The following is a 22,121-nucleotide window of genomic DNA, read 5'->3' as shown; positions in this document are numbered from 1 at the left end:
AAAGAACAAATAGATTCAGTTAATTTAGTAGTTAACATCTCTAGCAATACACTGTCCAGTGGTCAACTCAATACACTGGACAAAGGTTTATCCTTTGTCCCCACCTGTAACACTACATTTTTTGATGAGAAAGTCTGTTTACATCGCCTTCTTAGAAAAATTAGAATCAAAATCTTTCACACACAACCTAGTATGGATTCTCACCAGACAATTGACGACACATTGGAAATGCGTCCAAAAAGCACATTTGACCCCTATATTCAGAATTCGGTCTTAAATCTTTTTGAGAAAAATGTCCTACAGGATCCTAATAGAATCAATTACAAATGAAACTCTCCATTGAACATCAAAAACAGTAAACTTGACCACATTGAGAGCCTGGCTAAGGATGAATCCTTAACTATTAAGCCTGCAGACAAGGGAGGGGCCATCGTGGTAATGGATACTCCTTTCTTCAATAAAAAATGTTTTGAGTTACTTAGCGATGAAGGCACATACATGAAATTAACTAATGATCCAATCACTAACATCAAAACTCTAATCATGAAAACCTTAGAGAAAGCTAAATCAAATCAATGGATTAGTGCCAAAACATTCGATTTCCTGATTAACAAACACCCCATCACTCCTTTTCTTTTATGGATTGCCTATAATCCATAAAGATAGAACAAATCCACCAATAAGACATATTGTGGCGGGTACTGAAAGTATCTTCAACCCCCTTTCTGTGTATGTAGACATGTTACTTCAACCATTTGTCCAAGCTACATCCACCTACCTGAAGGACACTACTGATTTCCTTAACTGCCTGAAGGAGATTACAGCTATTAGCTCAGACTGCATTTTATTCAGTCTCGATGTCTGTAGCCTGTATACCTCGATATCTCATGCTTAAGGTATTGAAGCAGTCGAGTGGCTACTTCTCAATACAACGAACCTCAGAGGTGAAACTGAATTTGTCATTGAATTGCTCAACATTATACTATACAATAGTTACTTCCGATTTCTGGGAAAATACTATTTACAAACTTTAGGAACCTCCATGGGATCCTCCATGGCACCCATGTACGCAAATACCTTTGTTTAAATTCGAAAGTGACTTTGTACTAGACCATCCCAAATGGTCAGCATACATCCTAATTTGGAAACGTTTTATTGATGACATCTTTGGAATTTGGTGTGGAACTCATGATGAACTAAAATCTTTTTTTACATACCTTAATTAGGTACACTCAATGGAGATTGGCAATCCGTCTCTTCATTTCTTAGATGTCAACTTAAAGATTTAAAATGGCAATATCATGACCAATATTTACCACAAACCTACAGATGCCAACAATTTACTGCATTTTTCGAGCTTCCATCCCAAGGCGATGTTACAAAGCCTTCCATACAGTCAGATTTTAAGACTAAAAAGAATCATGTCAGAACCAGAAGGCCTTGACATGGAGTGCTCCACTCATTGAAAAATTCAGACAAAGAGCTTATCCAAATGCAGTTCTCAATGAGGCAAAAAACAGATCACTTAATGTGACAAGAACTGATCTCTTGAAACCTAAATCTCGTGATAAAGACATCCAATTACTGTTCATATCAAAATTTTCCCATCAGAGTTTCCAAATTAGCAAAAGCATCAAGAAACATTGGACAATACTACATACTGACTAATCACTCTTGAAACTGTTCCCTAAGGCTCCAATGATGTTCTTCAAAAGAGGCAAGAATCTGAGGGATAAATTAATAAAAGCAGAAAGACCCCTCAAAGAAAGTCAGCAGTTTCTGACAACCCAGAAGAAGGGAACCTACCAATGCCTTAACTGTACACACTGTAATAACATCACAAAGGATAGCTTGCTTTCTCACCCCCAAACAGGCAAGAAAATAAAAATACATGATTACTCCACCTGTCTGTCATCTGGGGTAATCGACACAATGGAATGCCCCTGTGGTAAACTTTATGTGGGCCAGACCATGAGACCCGCAAAAGAAGGTTGGTCAGAGCATAAATCAAACATACAATGTAACAGCCAACGATCGCCAGTAGCAAGGCACTTTAACTTGGAACATCACACAATTGCTCAGATGAGATTCCAAATCCTTGAGGTTGTAAAAAAAAACCCGAGAGGGGGAGTTTACCATTCCATGCTTCTTAGGAGAAAACTATTTTGGATTCACTTTTTGGGCACGATCCATCCTAAAGTCTCAATGAAGAACACTCACTTAATTGTTTCCTGTAATAAGTATGTCTGTCGTTAGTTGAAACAACACTTGAGTATGTTCCCAGGTCACTACTGCTACACTTGTACTGTTGTTTTTTTAATAATAACTTGTCCGTGATTTGTAAATATTAATCCTTTTTGTGATTTGTGACTTGTTTTTAGTACTCATGAGCACTGAACCATGGATGTTTGATTTTCTTCTGTTATGCAACAGCATTGATTTGAAGTATTTTGCAACATTCTGTTAACTACATGAGAGATCTCTCCTCTAGGATATCTTTAATTTTGCATACCCATCAATAAATCATGCTGAATATATTAATGTCCTGGAACTAGATTGTGACGACATATGGTTGGAGAAAGCACTTTATCTACGTATACAACTATGAATAAGGTTCTCCCTGTGTTTTAAAATCCTTCACTGTACATGCTAAACAATGTATGTCCGTTTAGCCACTATGAGATTTTGTATTCTTAAGCCCTGATGTTGTGGGAATCTGCGCAGACATTGCCCGGCCAACTTCTATTTTTCATCTTCGATCAGGTATTCTTTTTCCCTTTCTATTACTCAAAGCGAGCAATCTTTTGTCTTACGCTCTGCCAATACCAAGCTATCCTGCGTTTTACAAACTGGTTTATTTCTAAACATTTTTTTCCTTTTTGATTTTTTCACTCTTTATTTTTATATTTTTTTATATTCCGGAAAGTTTTTGCTATCCACAATGTTGAACCATTCGGCATTAATACCCCGGAGCACATCGCACAATGTTTTCATTCATTGCTGTCCTACGGTTTTCTATATATGTAATATATTCCAATATGGCCACCTCACGGTCCCTTGGAGGAAAGTATTAGCCCTTCTTTGATCTCCAATCATTTGTGTATCCCCATTGGTTTTTTCGGCTCACTTGTCCCGATACTACCTCTCTTAAATGGCGGACCTGGTTACCACGGTAACAGTCGCCGATGCTTTCACGCTCCCTCTGTACAGCACTCCTGATCCTTCAGTAACAGGATAGTCTAAGCGTATTTAAATGAGAACGATCTTTTAAATAGGAACTTTCCACTCAGTAACAGAGTTGGAATCGCTCCTTGACTAATCCTCTCTTGATTATTCCTCTCCAGAACCGGAGTTTGTTTATTGAATTATGACGGTGCCAGTGTATGGTACATTCTCAATCATGTTCGCCCTGGATCCATTCTAGGACGTCTGTTGACTCGGACTTACACCCAGTCCACCACATTTGGGTACGTTAATTAGTTTTAGTTTTTTTCTTCTCTTACACTCTTTTGTTACCCTAACGGTTTATTCCCGATTTCTAGTCATACATGACCTGATTTTGGACTCTAGTGTATGTTCATTTTATTTATCTTTACCATTTTTGTTCTTCTTAGAGATTCCTTTTCTATTGGGCGATATTATGTGCTACACGCTTTTTGGAAACTTGCTGATAATCACTAGTGTCCATTGGTACTAGTTTCACCGAACACAAGTAGATTGTAAGTTATGCATAAACCTGTTGGTCTAGGATTCCAATCCAGTACTTACCTCCATTTTTTTTACATGATTTCCTTTTCTACCCATATATCTTTCAGATCGGATTAGCCCCGATAGGGATTCTCTGTTGAGATTCATCTTGAGTTATCACATACATCTTTATCTTTGAAGTTAATCCCGGCATCAACCACATGCTTCATCCCCGCTTGTTTTAGGGATGCGAGATATTGCATCAAGATCACTCTACTCTACATTATCAGGTAATTAAATCTATTCGAGTTCAAGGGCAATGCTAGGCAGTTTTCTTTACTCCACGTGGGCCCTGAGTGTTCTCTATAGTACTCTTTAGTATGTACATTTGAGCTAATTTCTAACATGGTATTCCAGTGAATTAAAACTATAGAATTAAAAACCAATAAGACAATTTTTGGATGTGAAAATTAGCACTGTGACTGTTGGAACCACAGGGATAATGACTATGTTTTTGGAACTTTCTAGAACTGCTAGGTATCTTTGCACAATAATATATGTTGACATATTCCCTTCCTTTTGTTAATATACACATCTTTTGTCTAGAGTCTGTCTAGGCCTATGAAGAAGAGGGTCCAGCCTCGAAACGCGTCGCCACTCAAAAGCAGACTACTGGCAACATTTCCTCATCTTTTGTTTGCTCTTTGCAATAATACTGAGATTGTTTTTGCAATTGTCTTTGTACATAAAGTTGCAATTTAAAAACAAAATACATACACTTACGTGTTTTACAAAAAACTATCTGTGTTTGAATGTTTTTCAATTACCTACAGTAATCACTTTCCTTAGGATACAATAGTTGGTTGATCCAACACACCTTATAGTGTGCAGGGGATGGGAGGGTTCAAAGCTTGAATCTTCTCCTTCTTTGTTATTTGTAGAGGTCTTGTGCCAGGATCTCAGTTCCTCCCCTGCACCTTAAAATTTGAATATCAGTATACCTTACAACTCTTTAAACATTTGGTTGTGCACCTATTTTGGTATTACCTTCAAGATGATCACGCCCTGTCAGATAAAGTCCTCTTTACAGAAGGGCGACTGGCTCAGCGTGGTGGACCTTCAGGAAGCTTATATGCATATTCTGATTTGGAGTCCGCATCGGAAATACCTGTTTTTCCGTGGGGGAGGAGCATTTCCAGTTCCGAGTGCTCCTGTTTGGCCTCAGCTCGGCACCGCGTGTCTTTACGAAGTTGTCGGTTATCGCAGCTCATCTTCGGCTTCAGGGTATCCATGTGTATCCGTATTTGTATGATTGGCTGCTGCGCAGTCCTTGTCCTCAATCAGCCTTGAGCAATCTTCAATCTCTCCTCCAGCTCCCGTTCCATCTTGGGCTGTCGGTGAACTGGCGGAAATCCTCCATGATGTTCTCTCGGGACCTAATTGTCCTGGGTTTTCGGTGGAACACGATCAACTGCAGAGTGTATCTGACCGGGGACAGAATGTCAGATCTGTTGGCCATATGTCAGGTGTTTGCGCAGTCAGAGCATGTTGGCCTGGTGGTTCCAGAGGCTTCTGGGCCTCATGGCCTCGTGTGTGCTGGCTCTTCCTCTGGCTCGTCTCAAGATGAGGTGAACACAGATGGCTCTTCGGAGATCTTGGCGCCAAGCAGTGGACCGAGACTCCAAAATGATTCCTGTTCCATTTTTCATGAGAGCGGACATTGTGTGGTGGTCGTCTCTCAACAATCTGTCGGTGGGTGCAGCCTTTCAGGATCCCGGCCCGCTAGTGACGATCACGACGAACTCTTCCCTGCAGGGATGGGGTGCGACGTTGGACCTTCTTCAGGTTTCAGATCTCTGGTCACCGCAGGACAAGCTCCTTCATATAAATCACTTGGAGCTCCTGGCGATCTCCCTGGCGTTCAAAGCGTTCCAGCCTGTCATTCTCAACAAAGTAGTTCGGATCTGCACGGACAATGTGGTGTCCATGTTTTATATCAACAAGCAAGGGGGTACCAAGTCCCCTCCTCTTGTGGATCTTGCCATTCAGATATGGGAATGGGCGGTTCAGCATGGCATCTGGCTGGTGGCAGTGCACATCCCGGGTCAGCTGAATGGGACTGCGGATGCCCTCAGCCGATGTACAATAGTCAGCTACGAGTGGGAACTGAACTTGGAGGTCCTCTTGCAAATCTTCTGGTGTTGGGGCACTCCAGAAGTGGACCTCTTTGCAATGGCGTCAAACAGGAAACTTCCCCTGTATGCCTCCAGGAACGGGCTGGGAGCCTCCTCTCTGGAGGATGCCCTCGAACTTCCTCTGCCTCTGATTCATCGGACCCTGTGCAAGCTGAGGAGCACGGTGAATTGTTCTCTTCTGCTCCTAGCACCGTGGTGGCCGGCCAGGTTTTGGTTTTCAGACCTTCAGCATCTGTGAGTGTGTGCACCGATCAGGCTTCCGCTGGTTCCCGACCTGCTTCACCAGAGAGATCTGCAGCTGTGGCACCCCTACCCACAATCGTTCAGCTTGGCGGCATGGTGCCTGAGTTCAGATCTTTTGAACACCTAAACTTGTCCACTTATAACATGCATATTATTCAGGCAGCCAGGAAACCCTCAACGAGATCTCAATAAAGGAGTAAATGGCTTTGGTTCTGCCACTGGTGCTTAGCCAAACAGCTGGACACCAGGGGGGCTACGATCGACACGGTGCTGTCATTTGTCTCTCATCTGGCAGAGTCGGGCATCCATGTCTTGACATGCAGGATTTATCTTTCAGCTGTTGCCGCATACCTATCCACGGATCAGTGCTCTTTTTCACTGTCAAACCCAGTTGTTAAAAGGCACTTTGCGGGTCTCGTGCATCTTTACCCTCCTGTTCGCAAACCGTATCCGACGTGGGATCTGAACGTGGTCATTACGGCCTTGTGCCATAAGCCCTTTGAGCCAATGGCTACTGTAGACCTTAAAGGAATGGTTCACCCAAAAAGTTTTATTTAAAAAATACGATTGGCATTTTTTTTTTCGAAGTCCCTATGTAAAATTTTGAGCAATTCAAGCTCAAAGATAGCACATGGGGGCATCCATTTTGTGAAATGGATGCCCGCCGCTGTGCTCGCTTTGGCTTTTGCGGCACTAATGAAGGAAAAGCCAGCCAGCTGTAGTAAACGAACAAAAGCTACCACTGGGTGGCTTTTCCTTCATTGGTGCTGTATGCGGAGGACGGGGACCGGAGACTACAGGCAGAAAAGCTGCAGCTGCATCTCGGTAAGTGCTATTTTTTTAATAAAAAAGGAGGAGGAGCCCGGCAAACTTAGAAATAAAACCGCAGCTTTAAAAACGTTGTATTTATGTTTGCGGTCGCTTTTGAAGCGACCGCAAACATAAATACAACGTTATTGTGTTTGAAAACGCTGCAGTTTACAGAAATACAACGTTTTTAAAGCTGCGGTTTTATTTCTAAGTTTTCCGGGCTCCTCCAGCCCGAAAAACGTAGAAAAAAAAACACAGCTAGTGCTTATTTAAAAAAATAAAATAGCACTTACCGAGATGCGGCTGCAGCTTTTCTGCCTGTAGTCTCCGGTCCGCGTCCTCCGAGTCCCGGCACCAATGAAGGAAAAGCCACCCAGTGGTAGCTTTTGTTTACTACAGCTGGCTGGCTTTTCCTTCATTAGTGCCGCAAAAGCCAGCACAGGCGGGCATCCATTTCACAAAATGGATGCGCCCATGTGCTTGCTTTTGCACATTTTTGAGCTTGAATTGCTCAAAATTTTACATAGGGACTTCGAAAAAAAAAAATGGCAATTGTTTTTTTTTTATATTGCCTATCTATTTTTGAAATAAACAATTTTGGGTGAACCATTCCTTCAAGCACCTTTCGTCCTTTCGTGCAAAGTGTCCTTCGTCGCTGTGACTTCAGCAAGACGTGCGAGTGAGCTCCAGGCCTTGTCGGTGGAGCATCCCTTTCTGGTTTTTCATAAGGATAAGGTTGTCCTGAGGACGAAGCCTTCTTTCCTTCCAAAAGTAGTCTCTGATTTTCATCTGAATCAGTCAATCTCCTTGCCTGTCTTCTTTTCAAAATCAGCCTCAGAGGCTGAGAGGATTTTGCATTGCCTGGCGTTAGAAGAGCTCTTAAGTTCTATCTGGACAGAACATCTGAATTTAGGAGTTCTTCTCAACTCTAGGTGACCTTCGGTAATCCGCAGGGTAAACAGGCCTCCAAAGCGACTTTTTCCAGATGGATTGCTGCCTGTATTATGGAGTCTTACACTGTTCAAGGTCTTCAACCTCCAAAAGGGGTTCATGCACATCTGGTGCGGGGCAAGGCAGCTGCTGTTGCCTTTCAAAAGTATGTCCCCTGGGAGACCATCGCGAAAGTGGCTACCTGATATGATATGATATGATATGATATGGCATTTGTAACGCGCCTATACACAAGTGTTTCAAGGCGCAAAAATGGTCCTCTCCATCGTTTTTTTGTAAACACTACTGTTTGAATCTGAGCTCTAGGTCTGATGCTCAGTTTGGCCAAGCTCTGCTTAAAAAGCTTTTTCAATAAGGAGTTTTCCACCCGGCCGTAATTCCTGTGAGGAGTGCTTGGGAATCTCCCTTAAGTATGGAGGAAAGGGGACGGGACGTAGGAGTAGTAAGATTACTCACCGTAGTGACCACCTTACTCCTAGTCCATAGTCACCTTTCCTCCATACGCCTGCCTGCCGTCACCTTTAATAAGGTTCCTCTGTTATTGCTTAAAGGCGATAGAAGAGGACTGATGGGCGATGTGCTGGGCGGAGCTAAGGAGGGTGGGGTTACGGTCTCGTGCGGTACCCCGCGTAAAAAGAGAGGAAGGACACATCTTTGTAAAAATGTGATGCTTTTTACAAAGTGCTCCGGTCCCGTCCCACAGGACGGAGGACTGTCCCATAAGTATGGAGGAAATGGGGCTATGGACTAGGAGTGAAGTGGTCACTACGGTGAGTAACCTTATTAATCTCTGACAAAGTTTGATATTTGGTGGGAAAAAACACAATTTTCATTTTGTCGGGGGTTCTGGGTAACAAATTCTGGGCCGCTTTGCGCAAGTCAGTCCTATGTGGAATCCCACTGGTGTCCTCTTTTCGGAAATGCATGGGGTTCTCTGTTTTCCTTGCTGGCTTTGACACCCTAGGCCCAAATCTGTAGGTTGCCCACATGAACAAAATGTGCTGTGCTGAAAGGCTTGGGGTTACGTGTGGTTTAGCCTTTTCCTTTTGCGCCCAGGTAGGTGCACCCACACATGTGAGGTACCGTTTTCGTTGGGACACGTGGGAACGTGTGAAGCAGGCCATGTGTTGTTAGCGGCGTGTTTCGGTGGGTGACCAGAGTGAAATGTGAAGAAATTGGGTTTTTGTGACTACATTTCGGACTTTGCTGGGGTTCTGGGTAATGAATTCTGGGACGATTCGCGCAAGTGAGACCTCTGTGGATTCCCACGGGTGCCCTTGTTTCATAAATGCATGGGGTTCTCAGTTTTCCTTGTTGGCTTGGACACCATAGGGCAAAATCTGTAGGTTGCCCACATGAACAAAATGGCTATGCCAAAAGGCTTGGGGTTACCAGTGGGTTAGCCTTTTTCCTTTGCGCCCAGGTAGGTGCACCAACACATGTGAGGTACCGTTTTTTTTTGGTTTTTTTCCGGTCCTTTTGATTCAAAACATTTGCATTTCGAAACTTTGTATTCGATCCTTTCACCCTAAACCGTTAGGGATCACATACCTGGCCTTGGACACCAGTCTCCCATGTGGGTTGACCATCCCCAAGTGCAGCGGCAGTCCCAGGGAGCCCCGGCAGGATCCCCATTCCTCCACGGAGGTGACATCTGTAACGTAGCACAGCCAGAGGTGCAGCCTGGGCTTACGATGGTCAACCCACATGGGAGACAGTCACTGTTCTGCTGGCATGGGGGTCAATTTGTGGCCTCCCCCTGCAATTGTGTCCCAGCCCACCAAAATATACCCCCAGATGGCCCCCTCCCTCCCACCCACACCACCAACAATACCCTAACAGTAAAATGATAAACCGTACTTGCATAACGTTGCAGCTGCTCGCGTAGAAAATCCTGTGTAAACGAAACAAAAAACATTTGTTACCTATGGTCACCCCAGCAAAAACAAATCCTCAGTACTATTCTACGATCCCCGCCCTCCATTCAAGCCATCCCTGGTGGTCTACTGACCCTCACCCCTCACCCCTCAGTAAAAACACATTTGCCCTTTCCTAGGGGCAGATATCTGCCCCCCAGGGAGGGCTGCATGAGATGGCCCCCACTCCATTTTGGGTGGAGTGGGAAGAGGGTCACTACCCCTTCCCATTACAAAATTCCCTGGCGGTTTAGGGTGCCCCACAGTCCCCCTCAAATGCTGTCTACCATTTTCAATTTTTTTTTCTTTGTTTACCCAATTCCCCTTGGTGCAGATGGGCACATTAGTGTGCCAATCTTCCCCCAGGGTGCCCAAAACCTACTGCCCCACCCATTGGGGGGCCTGTCCGACATTTTGTGGTGGACCTCTCCCCCCACCCCAAATGGATGGGGGGGCACCTCATGCAGGCCTCCCTGTGGCTCCTACGAACGGCTGCATGAGGTGCCTCCCCTCCATTTGGGAGGGTGAGGGGGGGGGGAGAGTGGCCGCCAATAAATATGGCACTGGCACCCCATCAAGACTTTTTTGTTTTCCCCTTGGGCCCATTCCCTAGGGCAGATGGGGGCAGATGGGCACCCATCTGCCCCAGGGGGGCCCTAACCTGCAGGCCCCATCCTTTGGGGGGCCTGCCCACACTTTACTGGAGGCCCTCCCCTGTCCCCCAATTGGATGGGGGGCCACCTCATGTACTTCTGCCTGGGGGCAGAAATCTGCCCCAGGGAGGGCTACAAGGGGTGCCCCCTTTCCCATTGGGGTGAGGGGGAGAGAGCCACCACCCGTTTGTGTGAAAAAAGAAAATCACTGGTGGCGAGTTGCCCCCCCACCCTAATCTCCCTTTGTGTTTTTTTTGTTTATTTTCCAATGTGCCCCCTTCCCTGGGGGCAGATTAGCCATCTGCCCCCAGGGTTATCCACATATGTGCCCCATGCTTTGGGGACCAGGGGAGTGGGAGAGGGTTGCTTTCTGTAAGCAGCCCCCTACTCCCCACTTTGAAAGGGGAGATTCTCCCCTTTCCAACTGCACCTGCCTCGATCTCCGGCTTGAAATACAGCCGGAGATTGAGGCAGAGCAAGATGGAGACTCACCTTGTGTTTTCACTGCGGCAGCCGAAAATGGCTGCCACAGTGAAAATTCTTTGTTTCATGTTGGCGTGCGTTACGCGCACCGACGTGAAACTGAAGGTAATCCAGACCTAAGGGCAGTGAGGAGGGACCTCCCCCTCACATAACCCGGGGTTGGATTACAGTTTTGTGTGATCCCTCCTTTGCAAAAAACAAAGTGCCAAAAACGACAAGGTATCTCGTCCTTGGCAACAGGGAGGTAATCCCAAGGCTGAAATATCTCGTCCTTGGCATTTAAGGGGTTAAGGATTGAAATGAAACTGTTGGGAACAAAGAAAGTCGGGCCTAAAATGGACCAGGTGGAAGTAACCTGGGGGAGAAACAAATTAAGAATAAGGCAGAAAGAGTCACAGAATTTGACTGTGATACAAAAGACAAATTTGTGATAATCCAGATGAATGGAAGTCCACTTTTTCACACTTCTCTACTCAAACCCTACATCCACTCCACCCGGAAAACCGGCAGACCCAGTCCTGTGATTGTGGACAATCAGCTGGAATATGAAGTATCCAGAATATGTGACTCCAGGTACAAACGGGGTCGGCTTCAATACCTGGTCGAGTGGAAAGGCTATCCTCCTAGCGAGAGAACATGGGTCTTCCTGGTCCTGGTCCAGACGGAGAGTGTGCTTCTTGATACTTCCAACATGGCTGTGCCCAGTGCCGTGTTCCGTACTAGCCTGTATGTCGGACACGGCATGTTCTATAAATGGGCCACGCCCCCGCGCGTCTCAACGCTATCTCTAGGTAGTGTCTCCACGTGTGTGTGCTGCTCGGCGTTACCCTTCCAAGTTCCTGGCCAACTCCCTTATTCTTTCTTCCCTTTTCCCCTGTTTCCAGTATCTCTTACCTTTCTTCGATCCTCTTTCTGGACGTCCTGGAACACGCGACTTCCTGGAACTTTGAACGCTCGCACTGGAGTCAGACTCGACTCGCGCGCACTTATACAAGTCCCGGTCCGGCCTGGAGAAGGAGTCCTCCGCGGAACGCCACAAGAAGAGAACTCAGGTGAGCCGGGGGGAAACCTTTCACACTGAGTTGCTTCCAATTTCCCCTAAAAGGATTCTGACTCACTGACACTGATTCAGGAGTGAGAACACTTCAACTGTAGACACCTCACCAATGGGTCGCACATAAGCAGTAACGTAAAAGGATTGCCAAAGGAAGAACAAGCACTACTGTGTGCCTGCATCAACCCACCATAGGATTGCTCTTAGAATAGTGGTTACATGCAAAAGCGTGAGATTGGATCCCCAATTACAGTACACACACTTTTACCTTTTCACCATCCCCCTTCTAGCGTGCCAAATAAACAAACAGCACTTAGCTCTGGTTGCTGCTCAGATGTCCGGTGCCCAAATCCGGTTTCTGCAATGTCCAGGAGGCAAAGAAAGCACACCGCGTCTGCCAGAAGAAAATACAATTAGTACGCGCTCACAGCGTATCATGGTCTAAAAGGGTTAATACGGTAGGATTAGTTCATCCTGCATGCTGTGCAACTCTGCTGCCATGCGTGTGTTAGTTTCACCACTGGGTTAAGTCTATGGCCTTCTGCGCAAGAGTTTTCGTTCCCAAGCACTTTCACAACATGAATTTCACGGCCAACTGCAGTGGCCAACTGCAGCCGTAACGTTGGCCAACAAACACGCTTCACTCGTATCAGATCTGCTTGCGCACACCAAGGTTTCACTTATCTTTATGTTCGCGGGGCCTGAGGAGATGTCTCAAGGCGAGGAGCGGCCCTGCGTGTGTTTTCAGCCCAACCGGAGCTTCTGTAAATGCGTCCGCCCGAATGAAAGTCTGAGCGCGAACAAGCGTCTCGTGTTCGCGCATGCGCAGATGTTAGGGCGTTGGCAGGGGCGTTCCAAAGCAGATTTGCAGGCTCTGTGTGCCTGTTTCTCTTCATTAGGGTGCGTGGAGACTGCAGGAGGCGCTCAGCACGCTGGGTACTGTAGTATTTGGCCCCAAGTTGTTGCAACACAGGTTTCTTTCCAGCAGATGCCAACCTTCCCCAACTGATGATCCTGCAGGAGGGACAGAGGTGGCATCTGCTGAATAAATATGCCCCCTTTATAGTACTTGCCAAAATTGGACCCTTAGCACGCTGGGGCTTTAGGACACTGAGTGTAGCAAACAACTAAAAAGATGGGAGATAAAATTTGACTGTAATGAAATGATATGGATGATCAACAAGTTAAGCTCCTCAAGGCCGGCAAGCCCGGACGGCATATCAAACTACATGCTGAAGTTATAAGGAATGTTGGGGAGATTTTATCACCCTATTATTTACTCAAATATTAAAAACACAGTTGGTGCCATTGTCCTGGAAAGACGCATTAATAGTACCGATCTACAAGAAAGGAGACCGTGGAGATCCGAATAACTACAGGCCAATAGCCCTATTAGACACGATAGGTAAATTATTTGTGTCACTGCTACTGAGGGACCTAAAATCTTGGGCAATGAACGCAGGAATACTTGCTCCCCGGCAAACGGGATTTATAAGTGGAGTGGGAACATCACTAAATGTATTTATTCTGAACCTTCTAAAACAGCAAGCATTGGAATTAAAGTCCAAAATTTACTTAGGGTTTGTTGACCTCGAACATGTGTTTGACGGAGTAAGCCGTGACCGACTGTGGCTCAAGTTGAATCAGTGGAATTGCCCGGATGAACCGATTACAGCAATCCAAGCTCTATATACTGATACAACTATACAGGTCCAATACAATACGTTCCCTTACAAGAAAAATTAAGACCTACGCTTGCATAAAACAAGGGTGTGCGCTAGCCCCCTTCCTATTCGCGCTGTATATGGCTGACATGGATGAGTCACAAAGGAATATAAAGACATTTCCCCGGAAGCTGGAAGAAGGTGTGAGCCCATGGATGCTTGATGCGGATGACAGTCTTTATTGACCAGACGGCAATAGGACTACAACGGCGACTTATAGCATTTAAGGGCTACCTGGACGAAAACGAGATGAAGGTGAATGTGGGAAAATCGAAGATCTTGAAAGCGAAATCAGCTTGGGGCAACCTAAAGAAAGAAAAAAACTTTAGCTGGATTATCAATAATCAGAAGTTGGAAGTGGTAAACTCCATAATCTATCTAGGAGCACGGATTAACAGAAGTATTAACGAACAAGGGCAATATTTGTTAAAGAAAAACGAATGACGCTAACAAATCAGGGGAGAGCCCTTCACAGAAGATCTGGAACATTCTCTCTGATCCCGACCATCACCTTTTATAAACAAAAGGTGGTGGCTGTTTTGACATATGGGTCGGAGGCCTTTCTAAATCTATCTTGGAAAGTTTGGGGAGTGTGTGAGGCTTTCTTTTGGAAAAAGGTCTTAAGGCTACCAAGCTCATTAGCTGTGAATACCATAAGAAATGAGCTAAGGCTTCAATCGCTATCTTCAATGGTCATGTAGAAAACCATCTCTTTATGTCGTAAATGTTTAATAGACCCCTCACCGGAGCCATTTAAGATCCTGAATAACTCAAGAGAAAAGCTAGACAAAAATTGGAAAAACAAATGTAATGAATATTTGCAGATTAATAACATTGAGGCAGACATGCTGAGAACGAACCCTAACAAGGTCAAAAAAACTCTTCCGGAAAGAGACCGGGTGGAAACTCTGGAACTAATGAGAACTAATCCATGGATCACCAACCTCACTGGGAATTGAAGGAGTTAGGTCATCCACTGAAATATCTTAAATTCCCATCAGCCTTATTATAAAGACCTATTATGCGATGTAGATTAAACATTTTATCCTCCCGAGAAGTTCTGCTAAGAAGGAAACGGATAAAGCAAGAGGATGCGACATGCCGATTCTGCAATGCACGAGAGCAGATTGAATCAACCCGCCATCTGATGTTGAATTATACCCCTCTTACTGAATTAAGAACTAAATCCTTGGGGCCTTATGTTCAATCGTGTACTCACAGGTCGAATGATGACTGGTGGGAAATGATAATGATGTTGGAAAAAATAGGACTAACGATTGATGCACTTAAATTTGTGGAGATAGTTCTAAAGACGAATAATCTCTAAAGAAGATATATGTAATTTGGGATTGCCCTTGGACTAACTGAGAGTTCTGAGATAACTGGACTTCATTGTACTTATAAGTGCTAAAAGATCTAATGTTAAAGGTTTAAGCAATGTTTTTAACCAATAAAACATTTAAATAAAAAAAGATCATTTTAGTGATACTTTTATTAAGCTCACTATATGCTGTCTGGAAAAGACCAATATATGTTAACTTTATATTTGTTTATAAGACAGTCCTGCAATTCCAAACCTAAAAATGTTACGTAATTGCAGCATTGACACGTGAAACACTGCATTGTCTCCCTGCATTACAGTAAATATGAGGTTAGTGTATCTAAATCTCATATTGAATTTTGTTGATGAAGTTCCATCATATAGACAAGTGAACACTCTTGAAAATGTACATGATCACACAATCAAATGCTTTTGATGGCAAACCTAGTTCTGTAACTTGCTGGTTGCATTCATCTGTGCAATTGGTGCTCAACCCATGAGCTGATCCCATACTCATTGACTTTTCTATCGTATCTGCCTTTTGCTGTAAACCCGCTACCCTGAAAGCGAGATGACCACAAACTAAAATATTCCACCTAGTTTGCCCAGTCCTCTGCTTGCTGCGCCATCCACTCTGCATAGCCTCCTACTTTCTTTCCTCTTACGTAATCAATACACAAAGCTAACTAGATGTTTACGCAAAGTAGTTCTTGATAGTTCCATCCAGTTTCTATGATTGCATTATATATTAGCACCTGCAGGAGACAACTGTTTTCAGAGCTTTTTTTAAATATCTACAAGGTTCGAAATTGTGGGGAACTGGGAGCTATTTAGCTCCTGCCTTTAGCATAGTACACCTCGGTTAGCTTAAAACCAACAGCTACCAGGAGCTACTTTTGGCTCCTATGGCCAACTGATGCCTTACAAATATGTAAGTGTGACATTAACTTTGAGTATTTGAGCATGTTAATAAAGAAGAATTCAACCACATATAATGCACATTTAAACACAATGGATCATACAAAATGAGCAAAAAGTTAAAACAAGCATCTCTGAGAGCTCCTGGTTCCCCTGCGGTAGCTCCTGCCTACAGGGTGATGCCTGACACCCAGGAGCGGGTTTTGGCTCTTGCTCATCGAATCTCAATTCCGAACCCTGTATCTGTTTGTGCCTATTCATGCAGCTAGTCCTTTACATTTTACAGACACTCAGCCACGGCTTGCAAAGTCTTCTCGCCCACTCGCATAGACAAGTAGATTTTATGATGGGCGAGTACCATTTGCATGGGGTGTTTGAAACTTGTATTTAACATTTACTTTGCGGTAAATGTCAAATAAAGGTTTCACTGGGCATAGCTGGCCTCTGGGTGGCAGCAGTGGGCCAACCATAAAGCGGGTTTTGGGTGACATGTCTCATTTTACAGATATTGCATTTAAATTTGTTGTCATCCGTTGCTATGGGTTGAGTGCATTTCTCTTATGTCGAATAGGTAAACTAAGTTACCTGACCTACAGGTATAGCTGAATTTTTATTAATCTGCAAGTCCTAACTTTTCTCCCGAATGTTTTATTTCAGCTGTACGCAAAAATGTATTGTTGCTCATTTCATGTAAACGGTACAAATAAGTTCTGGTGACATTAACCATATTGGCACAACATTGCTAATCAAATGGGTATGTTTGCTAATCAATACAATTTTAATTAGTAAACTCTGCTAATCAATTTTTGAAAAGTAAATTGTCTTGCTTGCTGATTATGTGCTCCTGGAGGACCCCTGATGCCGAGTGATGAAATATTCAACTTTCATACTGAGATTGCTTCCCAGCGTTTGTCCCAGGAATGACTCGATTTGGCCACAGATGTGTCACTGTCCCTTCTGCAATACAGTGATCTTCTGTGGAGCATAGAAATCACTTGCAGATTCTTACCATTTGAAAACATACTCTGGCTTGGGTCTGTAATGTCTTTGTCCGCCTTCATTTACAGGTATATTAAATATCACATGCATCATATAGGAACAGGGAATTGCTGGAGCCAAGGTGACACAGTGGTAGCCATCAACATTGATTCGCAACACTGTTGCCAATAATTGAGGAACTCACTCCTTTATTGCAGTGGCAGCCATCTGAGTTGTACAGTGTTATGTTATCTTATTTTGCACTTATATAGCGCCTTATATACCATTGGTATGGTCTGAAGGCGCTGTTAGGTTGAACGCCCTTGGGAACCGAAGTTCAGATCAGTAGAGAGAGTAGAGAGAGTCAAAGATGCATGTGAGCACCGGGTATGTGTGCAGCTTGTGCGGTATTCGTGTAGTAGCTGCTTCTTAGCGGTAGGTGTGGTGGTTGAGAGATCAGGAGAATGTGTTCGTTCTGGCAGGTTTTATCCAGAACGGCTGCGGCTGCGTTAGGCCTGAGGAGAACGCCTGGCTGGGGGGTGTGAAACCAGCAGTGTTTACTGAGAGTGATGTGCAGTGAGCGGCGGATGTTGGTATGAGAACAGTTATACCGAATGGTGTCATATTATCTCTGTGTTCTAGTTGAGTGGTGATGTAAAGGAGAGAGTAAGCTGTGATATGATGGGTTATATGCTCTTTCAAATGCTCTCAGCTTCTAAGCCATACTATATACGTCACGCAATTCTATGCACTCCAGTCCGTCCACCTCCGGTCTTCCATGCGCGCTCCAGTCTTCCCCAGACGTGCCCTGTTGTCCGCCCCACTCAAGCCTTCTTGTCTGCCCCACGCATGCACTCTTGTGCACACCCATCTGCTCCATACACTCGGCTCCATACACTCATCGCTCCCTACACTCATCCGCTCCCTACACTCATCCGCTCCCTACACTCATCCGCTCCCTACAGTCATCCGCTCTATACACTCATGTGGTCTATACACTCATGTGCTCTATACATTCGCCAGGTCTGTACATTCATCTGCTCCGGCGATCTACACACTCTCCGTCCTTCCGCATTCATCCACTATCCACACTCGTGGGCTCTACATACCCGTCCGCTCCACATATTCATCTGTTCTAGACACTCATCCGGTTTACGCTCATCTGTCCTGCATATTCGTCTGGTTTGTGCATTCCTGCATTCTACTCGCTTCTCTGAGATTTACGCACTCATCCGCGCTCCGCACTCACCCCCTCTCTACGCACTCACCCCCTCTACGCACTCACCCCTTCTGCGCACTCACCCCTTCTGCGCACTCACCCCTTCTGCGCACTCACCCCTTCTGCGCACTCACCCCCTCTAAGTGCTTGTGCTTTTCACGCATTCCAACAGCAATATCCTGTTCTATATATTCATCTCATACACTCATCTGTTCTATACCTTCATCTGCTCTGCGCACTCATCTTCTCCATATACTCATCATGTCCATACACCCATGCGCTCCATACACCCAATGCGCTCATTACACCCAATGCGCTCCATACACCCAATGCGCTCCATACATCCATCCGCTCCAAGAAGTCAGCACCTAAAATGTAAGTCTTGGGGAAGTCGAACAGACCGAGTCATACAGTCGCTCAGTGTAGACACTTATATTCTCCAGAGAAGCAACTTGTGCTCTGCTGACATTAATGGGTGCTAAGATGGTCACAAACATGCAAGGGATGTGTGAGGGAGCTTTAGGATGCACAAAAGTACACCAAGGTTATATATCCGAGGTGACCAGCGACCTCTGCGTCAAGACACAAAAGGGGTGTTGAAAAGAGAGAGGCTTCATTGGAAATAAACTACTCAAAGTCAAACTGCTTGCTTTAAACTTTCCAGATTGCAGAAAAAACACTATTTGATATCCACTGAGGCCCAGGGGTGGACAAACATTTCTGCAGTTTTGAAAGCCTCTCAAGAGGACAAATGATTGTAGCAAAAATCATAACATAAGGCCATTTGTATCTAGCCTCCCCAATTCTTTCATTTCATTCTATCAAACATATGCATTTTACCGAACATAGAATCTGGCATGCCTCAAAGAAAACATTTCAGCTTAGAGAGACAGGCTTCGATATTAAACTTAAAAATAGCTCCTTGGTGCATGGCATCAGCCAGTAGGCATGAGCTACGGCTGGGGAACCAGGAGCGAGTACATAGTGCACTTCAAATCTAATTTCCACATGAAAGGCACACTTAAATTTGTCCTAGATGTGTCTTGATACTACTTTCTATACATTTGCAAACACTCCAAGTTAATGTCACAAATACATGTTTGTAAGACACCACTTGGCCTGGGGAGAGAAAAGGAGCTCCTGCTAACTGTTGATTTTAAGCTTACCAGGCTCTCCGAGGGTAGAAGCGGGAGCCTCCAAGCAGTATTTCCACAAGTCATTCTGAGGTACTCCATCCAATGCAATAAGGGCAACAAAGCTGAGGTATAAGGGTTGCCTTTGTAGAGTTGTCTTTTTTTGGCAGAGCCAAAATAAATGAAACACTTGATCAAAGGTGCTCATACTGGGTCTGAAGCCTGGTTTTAAATTAGATAGAAATACATTTTCTTCTGCCCAAGCGTCTAACCTTTGTAACAAAATTCTACCGTAAATGTTAACACAAGTATGAATTAGAGAAATAGGTTTTCAGTTGGAAGTATAATTTGTCACCTTTCTTAAATATGGGGATAATTTGAGCACCACTCCAAAGGGAGGGAGGGTATCTAATCATTTGCCGAAATGCCATGAAACAATTTATATAAAAAGGTGATCCAAAAGGTTGGCTCAGATTGAAACAAATCATCAGGGAAACCATCTAATTCGGGAACCTTTTTCCTACACATAGAGGAGGCAATTGTTTCGATACATCAAGCGATCTAATGGTGGAACAATAACAGAGAGCACTTCATTTGGCTGGACCACTGTTTAACCTTTTACTTTGTAAAGTTTGGTATACAAATTACAAAAAATATGTTCCCATGAATGACATGTAATGCAATTAGCCACATTTATAATGTCTTGAGTCAACCCTTTTTTAATTGGTTGCCAAAAACAGTGTTCATCTTATTTAGCATATATAGTTTTCAGGCCTTCACATCTTTTCTCCATCTACTCGTTTTCCCCCTCAAAATGAACAACTTTTACTCTCGGCTTGAGGCTCTGAGATCTATTGCTCCCGTTCTATCTTTTTAAGAACCCTCGGATTCTAGACTAGCAAGACCTTCATTTGTGGTCGAGCCAACTATTAGAATAGAAATTGAATTAACCTGCGTTCTTAACTTTTTATAAAAAAGTGTTAAGCAGCGTAGTTGGTCTATATTTCTTTAGAAGATAGTTACCTCCTAACCTAGATACTGCTTCAGAAAAGAAAGGACGGTGTTATATCATAGCAATTTCATATTGTAACTTTGTTAGCAATCTTTTGCTATGCGCCATTGAAACATTATTGGCAACTCTCCAGGTGGAACTCATTTCATCCAACGGTGTTAAATAGAGCTGCACAAAGTGGGTCATGATCACTCTCTCCCACCTTACAACAATTTTTAAGTTGCTTATGCAATGGGGTCTGCCACAAATAACTACTCTTGAGGCCTTTCTTGGTTCCAAGGGGGTTTATTTTTTATAACAGTCAGTTGAGCCTGATCGAACCCCAGTTGTTGGGCCCACATGCGATCTAGGAATTTTGGCGCTAGGGCTGTCCCTTTCTCTCGACTGCCCTGGCCTTTCGCTCCTCCCTAGCCCAGGTGTCCGTAACATTGTGTTGGTATTATCGCCAGGTGACACCTATTTGTCTTTTGTTCTTCCTTAAACTACTGGTGGTTTTCCTGAGTCACTAGCTATCTAACTCGCAAGAGGCCTTTTAACTGTCCCTCTCTTAGGCCCTCTTCTGTCACAATTCCTCCTCTCACTGCTACTACCTCCAAACTACCACCTTACTAGTCTCTCGGATGTTACCACTCCTCCCACCTTTCTACTCCACCTCCTTTCTACTACTTCCTCTCCTATCATGACCACCTCTCTGCTCTTATTTCTACTCCTACTACACTACCACCTTTTGCTACTACTAATACTCCTAGTCTCTACTTCAAATACCTCTCCACTTTTACTAGCACTTTTCCTCTACTGCTGTTCTCACTACCACACTCTACTATCACTACCCATGCCTCACTTCTACCTCTCTCCCCCTTCCACTCCCACTACTACTGCATCTCACAACCACTACTATTCCACTATTCCCACTACCTCCACTTAAGACTACTACCACCTCCTCCCTCCACTCACTCCCACCACAAACACTCCAGACCGCTCTCTCTCTCTCTCTCTCTCCGCTAACCTCCATGCTCGTTCCGCACTCTCATTCTCTGGTCTCTCAGACTTCCTCTTCCACCTTCTGTCCTCACTCAACTACAATCCACACTAAACCCTTTCCAAGATTACCTTTTAAATATTCCACCGCCCCCCTCCCAGGATTGGTCACCTTACCAATGACTTGCTTGTCTCCAGGGAGTGTGACATCGGTTTGCCTGGGGATGCTTCTCAAAGGCTTGTAAGCCCCTGCCACCTTTTCCACACAGTTCTGCTGTGTTGCTGACAAGGGTCGAGTCAGGACTCCTAGGGTTCCAGACCTACTTGCCAGTTTATTTTTATTTTATATATCCACGGTGGTTTAGTGGGCCCTTGGTTCTTGGGCCCTGCTTGTTGGCCTCTTTTTGTTGTCAAACAAAATCCCTGGTGGTTTAGGAATGGCTCTCCTTTACACACAGGCTGCAGCAGATGCTCTCTGTAAGAGCCACGCTCTTCCGCAAGTGGCTGCACCTCTTCCTGGCGGCGTCCTCCTTAACCTGGGCTGCTGCCTCATTCGCCCGTGGTACTTGAGGGCTGCTTTGTCCAGCATCCTACTGGCCTTCACTTCCCTGCGTGTCTTCTTGCTTGTTCAGTAGCCTTACCGGGCTGTTGTTTCTGGCATCCTGCCTTTGGTGCAGCACCAGTGCGTGAACGCACATAATAAATACCAACTTTCTGCATTAATTTAAATATAATCAATATGAGATTCATATTGAGTAAATCTATACATAGGTTTCGATCATTTGTTGTCTGAAAGCGTCCATTACAAGCCCTATAACAATAACTTGCTGAACTTATTGATGAATA

At 44.5% G+C, this 22,121-nt stretch overlaps 1 protein-coding gene across 1 annotated transcript in view; it reads left to right on the top strand.

The window, feature by feature from the left end:
• IPO8 (importin 8) overlaps window positions 1–22,121 on the top strand; it is a 2,228,954-nt gene that overhangs the window by 136,959 nt on the left and 2,069,874 nt on the right. The gene's annotated exons all lie outside the window — the stretch shown is intronic.

This window comes from Ambystoma mexicanum, chromosome 12 (genome assembly GCF_040938575.1).
Source record: "Ambystoma mexicanum isolate Mex_15411 chromosome 12, UKY_AmexF1_1, whole genome shotgun sequence".
Taxonomy (NCBI): domain Eukaryota; kingdom Metazoa; phylum Chordata; class Amphibia; order Caudata; family Ambystomatidae; genus Ambystoma; species Ambystoma mexicanum.
The sequence above is the reverse complement of the archived record's forward strand: the minus strand, read 5'-3'. Positions and strand labels throughout refer to the sequence as shown.